At 38.3% G+C, this 14,700-nt stretch overlaps 2 long non-coding RNA genes across 2 annotated transcripts; both read left to right on the top strand.

Moving 5' to 3' along the window:
• Nucleotides 1-3,145: 3,145 nt before the first annotated feature.
• On the top strand, nucleotides 3,146-5,490 carry LOC120039059. Its single transcript, XR_005475271.1, has 2 exons — nucleotides 3,146-3,864; nucleotides 5,323-5,490. It is a non-coding gene; the product is annotated as an uncharacterized LOC120039059 (long non-coding RNA).
• Nucleotides 5,491-9,021: 3,531 nt separating this feature from the next.
• Nucleotides 9,022-10,311, top strand: LOC120039060. Its single transcript, XR_005475272.1, has 2 exons — nucleotides 9,022-9,528; nucleotides 10,161-10,311. It is a non-coding gene; the product is annotated as an uncharacterized LOC120039060 (long non-coding RNA).
• The last annotated feature ends 4,389 nt before the right edge of the window (nucleotides 10,312-14,700 follow it).

Raw genomic sequence — 14,700 nt, 5'->3', positions numbered from 1 at the left:
TCTTAGTTATTAGAACACTATGACATAATGGACTTGTCTTAGTTATTAGAACACTATGGCATAATGGACTTGTCCTAGTTATTAGAACACTATGACATAATGGACTTGTCCTAGTTATTATAACACTATGACATAATGGACTTGTCTTAGTTATTAGAACACTATGACATAATGGACATGTCTTAGTTATTAGAACACTATGCCATAATGGAAGTGTCTTAGTTATTAGAACACTATGACATAATGGACTTGTCTTAGTTATTAGAACACTATGACATAATGGACTTGTCCTAGTTATTAGAACACTATGACATAATGGACTTGTCCTAGTTATTATAACACTATGACATAATGGACGTGTCTTAGTTATTAGAACACTATGACATAATGGACTTGTCCTAGTTATTATAACACTATGACATAATGGACGTGTCTTAGTTATTAGAACACTATGACATGATGGACTTGTCCTAGTTATTAGAACAAAATGACATAATGGACTTGTCTTAGTTATTAGAACATCATCAGCTAACCTCTCATCTTAGTTATTAGAACACTATGACATAATAGACTTGTCCTAGGTATTAGAACATTATCACATAACCTCTCATCTTAGTTATTAGAACACTATGACATAATGGACTTGTCCTAGTTATTAGAACACTATGACATAATGGACGTGTCTTGGTTATTAGAACACTATGACATAACGGACTTGTCTTAATTATTAGAACACTATGACATAATGGACTTGTCCTAGTTATTAGAACACTATGACATAATGGACTTGTCTTAGTTATTAGAACATCATCAGCTAACCTCTCATCTTAGTTATTAGAACACTATGACATAATAGACTTGTCCTAGGTATTAGAACATTATCACATAACCTCTCATCTTAGTTATTAGAACACTATGACATAATGGACGTGTCTTAGTTATTAGAACACTATGACATAATTGACTTGTCTTAATTATTAGAACACTATGACATAATGGACTTGTCCTAGTTATTAGAACATTATCACATAACCTCTCATCTTAGTTATTAGAACACTATGACATAATGGACGTGTCTTAGTTATTAGAACACTATGACATAATTGACTTGTCTTAATTATTAGAACACTATGACATAATGGACGTGTCTTAGTTATTAGAACACAATGACATGATGGACATGTCTTAGTTATTAGAACACAATGACATGATGGACATGTCTTAGTTATTAGAACACTATGACATAATGGACTTGTCTTAGTTATTAGAACACTATGACATAATGGACTTGTCTTAGTTATTAGAACACTATGACATAATGGACTTGTCTTAGTTATTAGAACACTATGACATAATGGACTTGTCCTAGTTATTATAACACTATGACATAATGGACTTGTCCTAGTTATTAGAACACTATGACATAATGGACGTGTCTTAGTTATTAGAACACTATGACATAATGGACTTGTCTTAATTATTAGAACACTATGACATAATGGACTTGTCTTAGTTATTAGAACACTATGACATAATGGACTTGTCTTAGTTATTAGAACACTATGACATAATGGACTTGTCCTAGTTATTATAACACTATGACATAATGGACTTGTCTTAGTTATTAGAACACTATGACATAATGGACGTGTCTTAGTTATTAGAACACTATGACATAATTGACTTGTCTTAATTATTAGAACACTATGACATAATGGACTTGTCCTAGTTATTAGAACATTATCACATAACCTCTCATCTTAGTTATTAGAACACTATGACATAATGGACTTGTCCTAGTTATTATAACACTATGACATAATGGACTTGTCTTAGTTATTAGAACACTATGACATAATGGACTTGTCCTAGGTATTAGAACATTATCACATAACCTCTCATCTTAGTTATTAGAACACTATGACATAATAGACTTGTCCTAGGTATTAGAACATTATCACATAACCTCTCATCTTAGTTATTAGAACACTATGACATAATGGACTTGTCCTAGTTATTAGAACACTATGACATAATGGACGTGTCTTAGTTATTAGAACACTATGACATAATGGACTTGTCCTAGTTATTAGAACACTATGACATAATGGACTTGTCCTAGTTATTAGAACACTATGACATAATGGACGTGTCTTAGTTATTAGAACACTATGACATAATGGACGTGTCTTAATTATTAGAACACTATGACATAATGGACTTGTCCTAGTTATTAGAACATTATCACATAACCTCTCATCTTAGTTATTAGAACACTATGACATAATGGACTTGTCCTAGTTATTAGAACACTATGACATAATGGACTTGTCTTAGTTATTAGAACACTATGACATAATGGACTTGTCCTAGTTATTAGAACACTATGACATAATGGACTTGTCCTAGTTATTAGAACACTATGACATAATGGACTTGTCCTAGTTATTAGAACACTATGACATAATGGACGTGTCTTCTTTATTAGAACACTATGACATAATGGACTTGTCCTAGTTATTAGAACACTATGACATAATGGACGTGTCTTAGTTATTAGAACACTATGACATAATGGACTTGTCTTAGTTATTAGAACACTATGACATAATGGACTTGTCTTAGTTATTAGAACACTATGACATAATGGACTTGTCTTAGTTATTAGAACACTATGACATAATGGACTTGTCTTAGTTATTAGAACACTATGACATAATGGACTTGTCTTAGTTATTAGAACACTATGACATAATGGACTTGTCTTAGTTATTAGAACACTATGACATAATGGACTTGTCTTAGTTATTAGAACACTATGACATAATGGACTTGTCTTAGTTATTAGAACACTATGACATAATGGACGTGTCTTAGTTATTAGAACACTATGACATAATGGACGTGTCTTAGTTATTAGAACACTATGACATAATGGACATGTCTTAGTTATTAGAACACTATGACATAATGGACGTGTCTTAGTTATTAGAACACTATGACATAATGGACGTGTCTTGGTTATTAGAACACTATGACATAACGGACTTGTCTTAATTATTAGAACACTATGACATAATGGACTTGTCCTAGTTATTAGAACATCATCAGATAACCTCTCATCTTAGTTATTAGAACACTATGACATAATGGACTTGTCCTAGTTATTAGAACACTATGACATAATGGACTTGTCCTAGTTATTAGAACACTATGACATAATGGACGTGTCTTAGTTATTAGAATACTATGACATAATTGACTTGTCTTAATTATTAGAACACTATGACATAATGGAGTTGTCCTAGTTATTAGAACATTATCAGATAACCTGTCATCTTAGTTATTAGAACACTATGCCATAATGGACTTGTCTTAGTTATTAGAACATCATCAGATAACCTGTCATCTTAGTTATTAGAACACTATGCCATAATGGACTTGTCCTAGATATTAGAACATCATCACATAACCTCTTGTCTAGGTATTAGAACACTGTCACATAATTGTAAACCTATTTTAAGATTATCTTCTTGTGTTTATGTTTCAGCATTTTTTGACCCGATGTTCGACCTAATGGTTTCGTATTATAACATTTTGTCAAGAATGGTGGATATTAATTCAGAATTAGCATCGTCTTACAATGAAAGCAGAGAGTACAGGACCTTGAACTAGTTACCTGTTCCAAGACATGGTAGGAGGAGATGCGGTCTGCTCTGCTGTTACAGCAAGACACCCGACGAACATCTGAAAAACTCATTTCTATGACAACTTCTGTTTGCATTATAGTGTCGGAAGACAGCAACCCTGAAGCTGAAAAAAGTTTATTTTCCCAGATTAAAGATGCAGTCGGAGGTGTACTCAGTAAGTCATTGGGGGGTTTATTATAAGTAATTATTTGCATAGCTGTATGCACAACTGTTTTCATGTGTTGCTTTCCATTATACTGCATCGCACTTTTTGTAAGTTCTCTGTAGGTTATCACTGTACGTTATCACTGTACGTATTCTCTGTAGGTGTTACGAATCCCTCTGGCCCGACAGTCTAGGGGGGATGGTAATGGGACCCGTAACACAACTCATGCAAATTATTATAGTGACAACGTAACAGTGAGAACAAAAATAACCACAGACAACTAAATTACTACCGTCAAACACTCAAGGTTTATTTAAAAACACACGGTAATGGGGGGAGCAGGAAAAGGGGCTGAGCGGGACCCAAGGAATGAAAGAATAATCCAAAAACACCCCTAAACTAGACTAGCCTACTTCACAAACAGCTAACTAACTAACCAAAAATACAGGGGGTGGTCCGCCCAGTTCTAACTAGTGTTTATATAACAAAGTTTACCTACGGGTAGTGTATGCCCAAGGGCGACTTGTCTGGTTACCCCCTTTTCCCACCATCAAACAAACACTCAAACACCATAACCAAAACAATACTCACAGGTGGGGACAAAAGTGGCATGCAGATGCAAAACACACAAGCGATCTACAGACAGAAGGCATTTACAAAAGAGATTGAGCTGGGGAGAAAACAACTGACAGGGGTTTTAAACCAAGGGAAAGGGACTGTGATTGGGTAGGGGAAAAGGAGCAGGTGTCTTCCGATTAGCGACTGATTGATGACTGATTGGGGAATGATTATTGTCACCTGTGAGTAGGGGAGAAGGAGAGAAAAGAAATACACAGGATACACACAGAACACTTGTATCCGTAACAGTAGGTTATCACTGTAGGTTATCACTGTACGTTATCACTGTACGTATTCTCTGTAGGTTATCACTGTACATTATCACTGTACGTTATCACTGTACGTTATCACTGTACGTTATCACTGTATGTTATCACTGTAGGTTATCACTGTAGGTTATCACTGTAGGTATTCTCTGTAGGTTATCACTGTAGGTTATCACTGTAGGTATTCTCTGTAGGTTATCACTGTAGGTTATCACTGTAGGTTATCACTGTAGGTATTCTCTGTAGGTATTCTCTGTAGGTTATCTCTGTATGTTATCTCTGTAGGTTATTTCTTTATGTTATCTCCATATGTTATCTCTGTAGGTTATCTCTGTAGGTTCTCTCTTTACGTTATATATGTAGGTTATCTCTTTATGTTATATATGTAGGTTATCTCTTTATGTTATATATGTAGGTTATCTCTGTAGCCTGCAGTTATATTGTGCTGTGAAGCCTAGGGTGGTTCATTCAGCTCATTCTATTGTTTTTTATTGTATTGTTTTTCATTCTATTGAGGTGTACTTTTTATGGTGTCAATCCATCTTTTTACGTCCTGCAATTTCATAACTTGTCCTTTTTTCAGACAATTTTTTTAACAGGGTTTCCAACTCAATCCCGGAGGTAGAACTCAAGTTTTAGACTTAAAAAAACTATTAAATTCATCACATTCGGAAGGACATTCAGGACATCAAAATGAACCTTTACACATGTAGCTTTTACAGTAGTAAAAATAAATGTCTTCTAAAAAGTAGCTTGACTTCTGGTATCATTCCATACATCTTTAGCCAGACACTTTTCTCCCTCTCTACCACTAGAGGTCAGCAAAGTATTCACTTGAGCTTTACATACCCACATAATATATCGACTTGAGCTGTGGTACTCTTGAGTGGTATTTGTGTGTGAGAGAGCGAGAGAGTGTGCCTGTGTCTAACCCCTATGTATGTGTGTGTGTGTGTGTGTGTGTGTGTGTGTGTGTGTGTGTGTGTGTGTGTGTGTGTGTGTGTGTGTGTGTGTGTGTGTGTGTGTGTGTGTGTTTATGATTCGGTGTGTGTGTGTGTGTGTGTGTTTATGATTCGGTGTGTGTGTGTGTGTGTTTCAGAATTTCCATCAATCCTAGGTAGGTACATGATTTCGTTCACGTTGTCATTCCAGAACATTTTTCTTGTCTGTTTTGAGCCTATTGATAGTTGTATAGTGAGTCTGCCAGAAAAAACTTACAACATTGTGGCATCTTCTGCTTTCATATGAAGGAACTGAACCAACCACTGCTGACATAGGCTACATCCATAATGACACCATATTCCCTTTATAGTGCACTACTTTTGACCAGGGTCCATATGGCTATGATTAACAGTAGCACAGTACTGTATATAGGGAACAGGGTGCCATTTGGGATGCAGCCTTACAGACTGCACATGGCAATGTTGGACAGCAGGTTACTTTGGGATGCACCCCTTGTCTATGGGCTAGGCTGGCTGGGGTTTCCATTCATGTGACATGGAATTCCTGGCTGAAATTCACAAAATAGATTCCCAAGTCATGTTGATCTATTGTAGTGGCTTCCTTTCCTCTTTACCATAGCCACTGCCCTAGCCTGAAGAGGGGTTGTTTTGGACGCATACAGTCCACACTTGTACTGTGGTAAGTGTGTTAGGATAAAGGCAGGAAGTTGGGCCTTCGGTGGGAGGAGTCCTTGCTAGACGCGGGAGCGGTATAGTTTTTTGACAATACAGACAGACAGACAGACAGGTCATATTATGTATTTTCCATGTCAAGTAATCTATGCTTTAAGTTGATTGGAGAATCATTGTTTTGTTAGATATAAGAAGAATAAACCTTTTTTTGCACCATATCCCTGGATCTCATCGAATGTTTTGGCCGTTTGGAAACCTTGAGTGTGAACTGTATGCGTACGAAACAACCCCACTTCAGGCTAGGGCAGTGGCTATGGTAAAGAGGAAAGGAAGCCACTACAATCAAGTTTACCAGTGTATAGGTACATGGCCAGATACTACCAGTTTATAGGTACAGTTGAAGTCGGAAGTTTACATACACCTTAGCCAAATACATTTAAACTCAGTTTTCCACAATTCCTGACATTTAATCCTTGTAAAAATTCCCTGTCTTAGGTCAGTTAGGATCACCACTTTATTTTAAGAATGTGAAATGTCAGAATAATAGTACAGAGAATGATTTATTTCAGCTTTTATTTCTTTCATCACATTCCCAGTGAGTCAGAAGTTTACATACACTCAATAAGTATTTGGTAGCATTCCCTTTAAATTGTTTAACTTGGGTCAAATGTTTCGGGTAGCCTTCCACAAGCTTCCCACAATAAGTTGAGTGAATTTTGGCCCATTCCTCCTGACAGAGCTGCTGTAACTGAGTAAGGTTTGTAGGCCTCCTTGCTCGCACACGCTTTTTCAGTTCTGCCAACACATTTTCTATGGGATTGAGGTCAGGGCTTTGTGATGGCCACTCCAATACCTTGACTTTCCTGTCCTTAAGCCATTTTGCCACAACTTTGGAAGTATGCTCTTGGTCATTGTCCATATGTATGACCCATTTGCGATCAAGCTATAACTTCATGATTGATGTCTTGAGATGTTGCTTCAATATATCCACATAATTTCCCTTCCCCATGATGCCATCTATTTTGTGAAGTGCACCAGTCCCTCCTGCAGTAAAGCACCCCACAGCATGATGCTGCCACCCCCGTGCTTCACCGTTGGGATGGTGTTCTTCGGCTTGCAAGCCTCTCCCTTTTTCCTCCAAACATAACGATGGTCATTATGGCCAAAAAGTTCTATTTTTGTTTCATCAGACCAGAGGACATTTCTCTAAAAAGTACGATCTTTGTCCCCATGTGCAGTTGCAAACCGTAGTCTGGCTTTTTTTATGGCGGTTTTAGAGCAGTGGCTTCTTCCTTGCTGAGCGGCCTTTCAGGTTATGTTGATATAGGACTCGTTTTACTGTGGATATAGATACTTTTGTACCTGTTTCCTCCATCATCTTCACAAGGTCCTTTGCTGTTGTTCTGGGATTGATTTGCACTTCGCACCAAAGTACGTTCATCTGTAGGAGACAGAACGTGTCTCCTTCCTGAGCGGTATGACGGCTGTGTGGTCCCATGGTGTTTATGCTTGCGTACTATTGTTTGTACAGATAAATATGGTACCTTCATGCATTTGGAAATTTTTTGAGGTTTTGGCTGATTTATTTTGATTTTCCCATGATATCAAGCAAAGAGGCACTGAGTTTGAAGGTAGGCCATGAAATACATTCACAGGTACACCTCCAATTGACTCAAATGATGTCAATTAGCCTATCAGAAGCTTCTAAAGGCATTTCATAATTTTCTGGAATTTTCCAAGCTGTAAGGCACAGTCAACTTAGTGTATGTACATTTCTGACCCACTGGAATTGTGATACTGTCTGTAAACAATTTTTGGGAAAATTACTTGTGTCATGCACAAAGTAGGTGTCCTAACCGACTTTACAAAACTATAGTTTGTTAACAAGAAATTTGTGGAGTGGTTGAAAAACACGTTTTAATGACTCCAACCTAAGTGTATGTAAACTTCTGACTTCAACTGTACATGGCCACTACTACTGAAATTGTTTTTTTGGGTATCTGTACTTTACACTACTATTCATATTTTTTACAACTTTTACTTCACTACATTCCTTAAGAAAATAATATTATTTTTACTCCATACATTTACTCCATAAAGAATTTAAATATTTTTTAATAGCGCTTGATGGTTTTTGCGACTGCACTTGAAGAAACTTTCATTGACTGCCCTTAATGTCTTAAAGTAATTATGGACTGTCGTTTCTCTTTGCTTATTAGTTAGTATTAGTATTAGTATACTAATACTAGTATTAGTATTAGTATTGTTCTTGCAATAATATGGACTTGGTCTTTTACCAAATAGGGCTATCTTCTGTATACCACCCCTACCTTGTCACAACTAATTGGCTCCAATATATTTAGAAGGAAAGAAATTCCACAAATTAACTTTTAACAAAGCACACCTGTTAATTGAAATGCATTCCAGGTGACTACCTCATGAAGCTGGTTGAGAGAATGCCAAGAGTGTGCAAAGCTGTCATCAAGGCAAAGGGTGGTTACTTTGAAGAATCTCAAATATAAATATATATTTTGATTTGTTTAACACTTTTTTGGTTACTACATGATTCCATTTGTGTTATTTCATAGTTTTGATGTCTTCACTATTATTCTACAATGTAGAAAATAGTGATAATAAAGAAAAACCCTTGAATGAGTAGGTGTGTCCAAGCTTTTGACTGGTACTGTATATATATATTTTTTTTAAATATTTTTTTATTTGTATTATTTTTAAACATTTATTTTACAATCACAAGAGGGCTTTTTGACCAATCACAAGTGGGGCGCCAACCCTAACACCCTAATGGGCAGGCAACCCCCGGCTGTCCCCCCCTTCCTCCCCTTCCTCACCCAACTTGGACACGTCCGTCTCTAATCGCTGGTAACCGGGCTAGTCGCATGGACAGCTCCATCACATTGAATGAGAATTGTTCTGGCAGTGAAGATGAATGGTCTCATCAGGGAGAGATCTCTCATGTCTGCAAAATATATCCTGTTTCCACCCAGGTAATCATCATCCCTAGCAGCCCTGTCACTATTACAACTGCTTGAGAAGTGTTACTGGTGTTACTACTGTCTGTCTGTCAGTCAGTCTGTCAGTCTAATCGCTGCTCCTCCTGGTGCGACCACAACAGTGCCCAAGACATCATCCACAGAGTGAGTGCACTGGCAACACTGCTATTTCCATTGCTATTGACTAGTGGGTTAATTCATTCATTAACTATGGAAGCATGAAATACAGGCCTGTTGAACATTTATATATTATTGCAAATGCATTGACACTTCTTTATATGACAGAGTTACCCCTGACTGAGTCTTATACCCAGCCTTTTTCTCCAATAATTATACATAGGTTTTGAAAATGGGCCTTGGAATAAATCAATTAGGCTTCCCAATTTGCTATTGATATTAGTCTACTTGCTCAATGGCTAAGTTGCATAGAGATATGGCTTGCATGATAAATGTCACTCAGCTCCATTGCATCTGCCATGACACCTCCACACCTGTACCACAGTGCAATGCAGACCAGCGATGATTCAATAAGACTAAAACAAGACTTTGTAAGGTGCGTTGCATCGTGGTACAGGTGTGGAGACGTCATGACAGACACAGTAAAGCTGAATGAATCATGCAAGCCAGACCTTTATTGCAGCTCAGCCATTGCCCCTGCATAGAAACCATTAAAACACCAGACTTCAGGGCTTTACTTGACGACAGTTAGACAATTTCACATTAATGAGTAAATACTGAAATCACATTTCTGATTCAATGTCTGTGTTGCGTTGCAGTCTCATCATCTCAGCCTGATAGGTGTGGCCCACCCGGGGGTATGCGAGGCAGGTCATTAGGAAATGTAAAATTAGAGAACATATGTTATTTATATTTGCTTGTTTGTTTGAACGTTTGAATAAATATGTATACATTTTATAATACATTTCATATTTGGCTTTTTCTTGTATGTTGCAAGTGTTGATATGCAATCTGGTCTCCCGCCGAAGTTGGCTCCCCCGCCTGTTCGGGCGGTGCTCGGCGGTCGTCGTCACCGGCCTACTAGCCGCCACCGATCCCTTTTCCCTTTTCTGTTAGTTTTGTCTTATTAGTTGCACCTGTTCCGATGTGTGTTTTCTTGATTTGCTTCCCTATGTAAGCGTGTGGAACCCGCCCTTTCTTGTGCGGGATTATTGTTGTGTTGACGTTTGTGTCGTAGGTGTTGTTGTGCTCCGGACCGTGTTGACCCTGTGTTTGGGTTGGTCAGTGTTTTGCGCCCTGTGTTTTGGGCATTACCATTTTCGGTGCCGGAATAAAGTGCATTTTCCCCCTGGAACTCTCTGCTCTCTGCACCTGATTCCTACCAACACACCTAGTCAGTCGTGACATCTGGTAGAAGAGAACATATCTTGACTGGTGAGCTTCATCATCAGCGCTGGATTCTGGATAAGGGGCAGGGCTTGATCATAGAGATAGATAGAGGTCTCTGGTGCCCAAAAGCCTGTTTTAACAAGTAGTCAACTGGGTGGGATTTCCTATGGGTTAAGGAAGGATCACATAATTCCATCCAGGTCATCAGGAGGGATCAGCCAATTAATTATAGTCATGAAAAAACATATAACATCAGGTGGCAGTAAATGGCCAACTTTGGCTTTATACCTGTTCAGATTTCATTTGGTTGTCATGGCAGGGGTCAGAGACAGTCAGTAGAGAGAGGGAGAGCACTGCCCATGTGGAGGCACAGAGAGAGGACAAACAGGTCATCAGGTGAGAATTTGGAATTTGAGTTATAAGGCAGTCTGGTAAAGCATGTTGCAAAGAAATTTACATCGCCCACAGATTGGAACTATCAGTTCAACTCCTCATCTTTGCTGTCTGTAGACGAAGCGTTAAAACACATGTTGTTGCCTGCATTCTGATTTCATATGGTTGTCATGGAGGTTGAAGACAATGACACAAAGCAGATTGAACCATGTCTGTTTTATCCACTAGGACAGGTATTCCCAAATTGGTGTACGTGCAATGCTGCCGGTGGTACGCCAAATAAAAATTTGATTGATACATTTTTTTTCTTCTATAAAATATATATATATTTTTTCACATTTTCAAAGAGTCCATTTATATTTTCCAACGGGGCTATACGTTTGGATGAGGTTTTTTTCTCGCCTTAGTAGCCTCGTTTCATTGCCAAAAATAAAATTCAACCATCTAGTATTCAGAGAAATAACAACATAATGTCAAATACAGGTAGCCTAGTCAAATAATTAACATCCAATCACGTTAACCGTTACTCTCTCGCTGGAATTCCACTAACGGTCCAAATGTAGCCTAATGTAGCTGCAGCTCATTCCTTTTGCTCGAAAATTGATAAAATAAAGTAAGGCCCTCCATAGAGACAAATACCAGCTCTACTGGTAGTACTGCTACTACCAGCAGTACTACACCTGCACCTGTCGATGACACAAGTTGTTCTGCTTCAATGAGCACATCCAATGCTAGCATCAGTAATTCTACATTTGTTGTTAGCCAGCTAGCATGGACACAGATAATTGTGAATCTGATGCAGCCGAAGAGCTACTGCCCCCTTACCCGGGAAAGCACCGCACAACAGACAACAACGTTAGGCCATCGAAGAGGTGCAAATATGATGAGAACTACGTTGATTTGGATTCACTTATATTGGGAGTAGTGCCTTTCCTCAGCCACAGTGTGTTATATGTGCAAAAGTACTATCTCACAACTTGACAAAATCTTCACTCTTGCGCAGACATTTAGAAACAAAACATAACAATTTGAAAAATAAGCCACAGGAGTCTGGTGCGAGAATTAAGATGACTTTCGAGTAGTAAGACATGTATAAAAGCAACAGATACTATTAAAAAGAAGGGGATATAAGTGTCTTATATGGTGAGCTACCGAGTGGTTGGACAAGCAAGCCCCATACTATTGTGGATGACTTAATTATTCCTGCTGCTGTGGATATGGCTGGGACAATACTAGAGGAAAAGGCCCAAAAAACTACACAGACAATGCCTTCATCAAACAACACTGTTTCACGACGCATCAGTGACATGGCAGGAGATGTTTTGAAACAATTACTGCTTCGCATACAAGCCAGTAAATTCTATGCATTACAGCTGGATGAGTCAACAAACGTGGCAGGCCTGGCACAGCTCCTGGTATATGTACTTTACGTTTATGGGGGGTCAATTAAGCAAGACCTCCTCTTCTGCAAACCACTGGAAACCAGGAAAACAGGAGAGGATATTTTTGATGTACTGGACAGCTTTGTGACATCAAATGGACTTTGGTGGTCAAGATGTGTTGGTATCTCTACTGATGGCGCAAAAAGCCAATACAGGGAGACATAGTGGAGTGGTAACTCGTGTGCAATCAGTTGCTCCCGACGCCACTTGGGTACACTGCAGCATCCACCAAGAGGTTCTTGCTGCCAAAGAATTGACAAATGCCTGACAGCTTGAAATACATTTTGGACACTACAGTGAAAATGGTTAGCTTTGTTAAAGCAAGGCCCCTGAACTCGTGTATTTTCTGAACGATGCAATGATATGGGCAGCGACCATGTCACGCTTTTACAACATACAGAAGTGCGCTCGTTATCAAGGGGCAAAGTATTGACACAGGTTTTTTTTAATTGAGAGACGAGCTTAAACTTTTCTTTACTGACCATCATTTTCACTTGTCTGACCGCTTGCATGATGACGAGTTTCTCACAAGACTGGCCTATCTGGGTGATGTTTTTTCTTGCCTGAATGAAGGATTACAGGGACTCTCCGCAACTATATTCAATGTGCGGGACAAAATTGAGGCTATGATTAAGAAGTTGAAGCTCTTCTCTGTCTGTATTAACAAGGACAAAACACTGGTCTTTCCACCATTGTCTGATTTTTATGTGCAAATGAACTCAAGCTTACAGACAATTTCAAATGTGATATAGCGAAGCAGCTGAGTGAGTTGGGTGCGCAATTACGCAGGTACTTTCCAAAAACGGATGACACAAACAACTGGATTCGTTATCCCTTTCTTGCCCTGCCTCCAGTCCACTTACTGATATCTGAACAAGGAAGCCTCATTGAAATTGCAACAAGCTGTTCTGGGAAAATTTTATCAGAAGCCAGTGCCAGGTTTCTGGATTGGGCTGTGCTCAGAATATCCTGCCTTGGCAAATTTAGCTGTTAAGACACTGATGCCCTTCGCAACCACATACCTATGTGAGAGTGGATTCTCGCACCTCACTGGCATGAAAACTAAATACAGCCACAGACTGTGTGTGGAAAATGATTTAAGACTGAGACTCTCTCCAATACAACCCAACATTGCAGAGTTATGTGCATCCTTTGAAGCCAACCCTTCTCATTAACCTGTAGTGAGTTATTCACAAATTTCTTGGAACAAATAAAGGTTTTATGTAAGATGGCTAAATAAAGACCAAAATTATTGATTATTATTATATTATTATTTGTGCCCTGGTCCTATAAGAGCTCTTTGTCACTTCCCACAAGCTGGGTTGTGAAGACAACTCACTGTCACGCTCGTCTGAAGAAGAGGACCAAAGCGCAGCATGGTACGTGTTCATGATAATTTATTCAAACTGAACACTGAAACAAAATAACAAAGTGAGAACAAAACGAAACAGATATGGTGACAGTGGACACCCTTGATTAACTCCTCTTGACAATTAAAAACTCTGAGAAGTAGCCATTATTTACTATTTTACATCTGGGGTTGATATACATTAATTTTACCCATTTAATAAGAGAATTACCGAAAATTTAAAAATCCAGGCATTTATAAATAAAATCCAGTCTTTATCAAATGCCTTCTCAAAATCCGCTATAAATACCAGGTCTGGCTTCTTAGATGTTTCATGATGTTCTATTATTTCTAGTAGTTGTCGTATATTATCTCCAATGTATCGTCCATGTAAAAAACCTGACTGATCAGGATGAACAATACCTGGTAAAACCCTTATAATTCTAAGTGCTATGCATTTTGCTAGTATTTTTGCATCACAACATTGAAGTGTAAGGGGCCTCCAGTTTTTCAGATGGACTGGGTCTTTATATTTGCCATCTGGGTCTTGTATTAATAATAGAGAAATCAGACCTTCCTGCTGAGTACTTGACAGACTATAATTTCTATAGGAGTAGTTAAAACAATCTACAATGGAGCTTTTAGGATATCAAAAAACGCTTGATATACCTCTGCCGGTATGCCATCAAGCCCTGGGGTTTTTCCAGACTGAAAGGATTTAATAGCTTCAAAAAGTTCTTCCTTTGTAATTTGGCCTTCGCGCTGATCTTTCTGTGCATTTGTTCA

The sequence above is a fragment of the Salvelinus namaycush genome, unplaced genomic scaffold, assembly GCF_016432855.1.
Source record: "Salvelinus namaycush isolate Seneca unplaced genomic scaffold, SaNama_1.0 Scaffold25, whole genome shotgun sequence".
NCBI lineage: Eukaryota > Metazoa > Chordata > Actinopteri > Salmoniformes > Salmonidae > Salvelinus > Salvelinus namaycush.
This window is presented reverse-complemented; position numbering and strand designations above follow the sequence as displayed.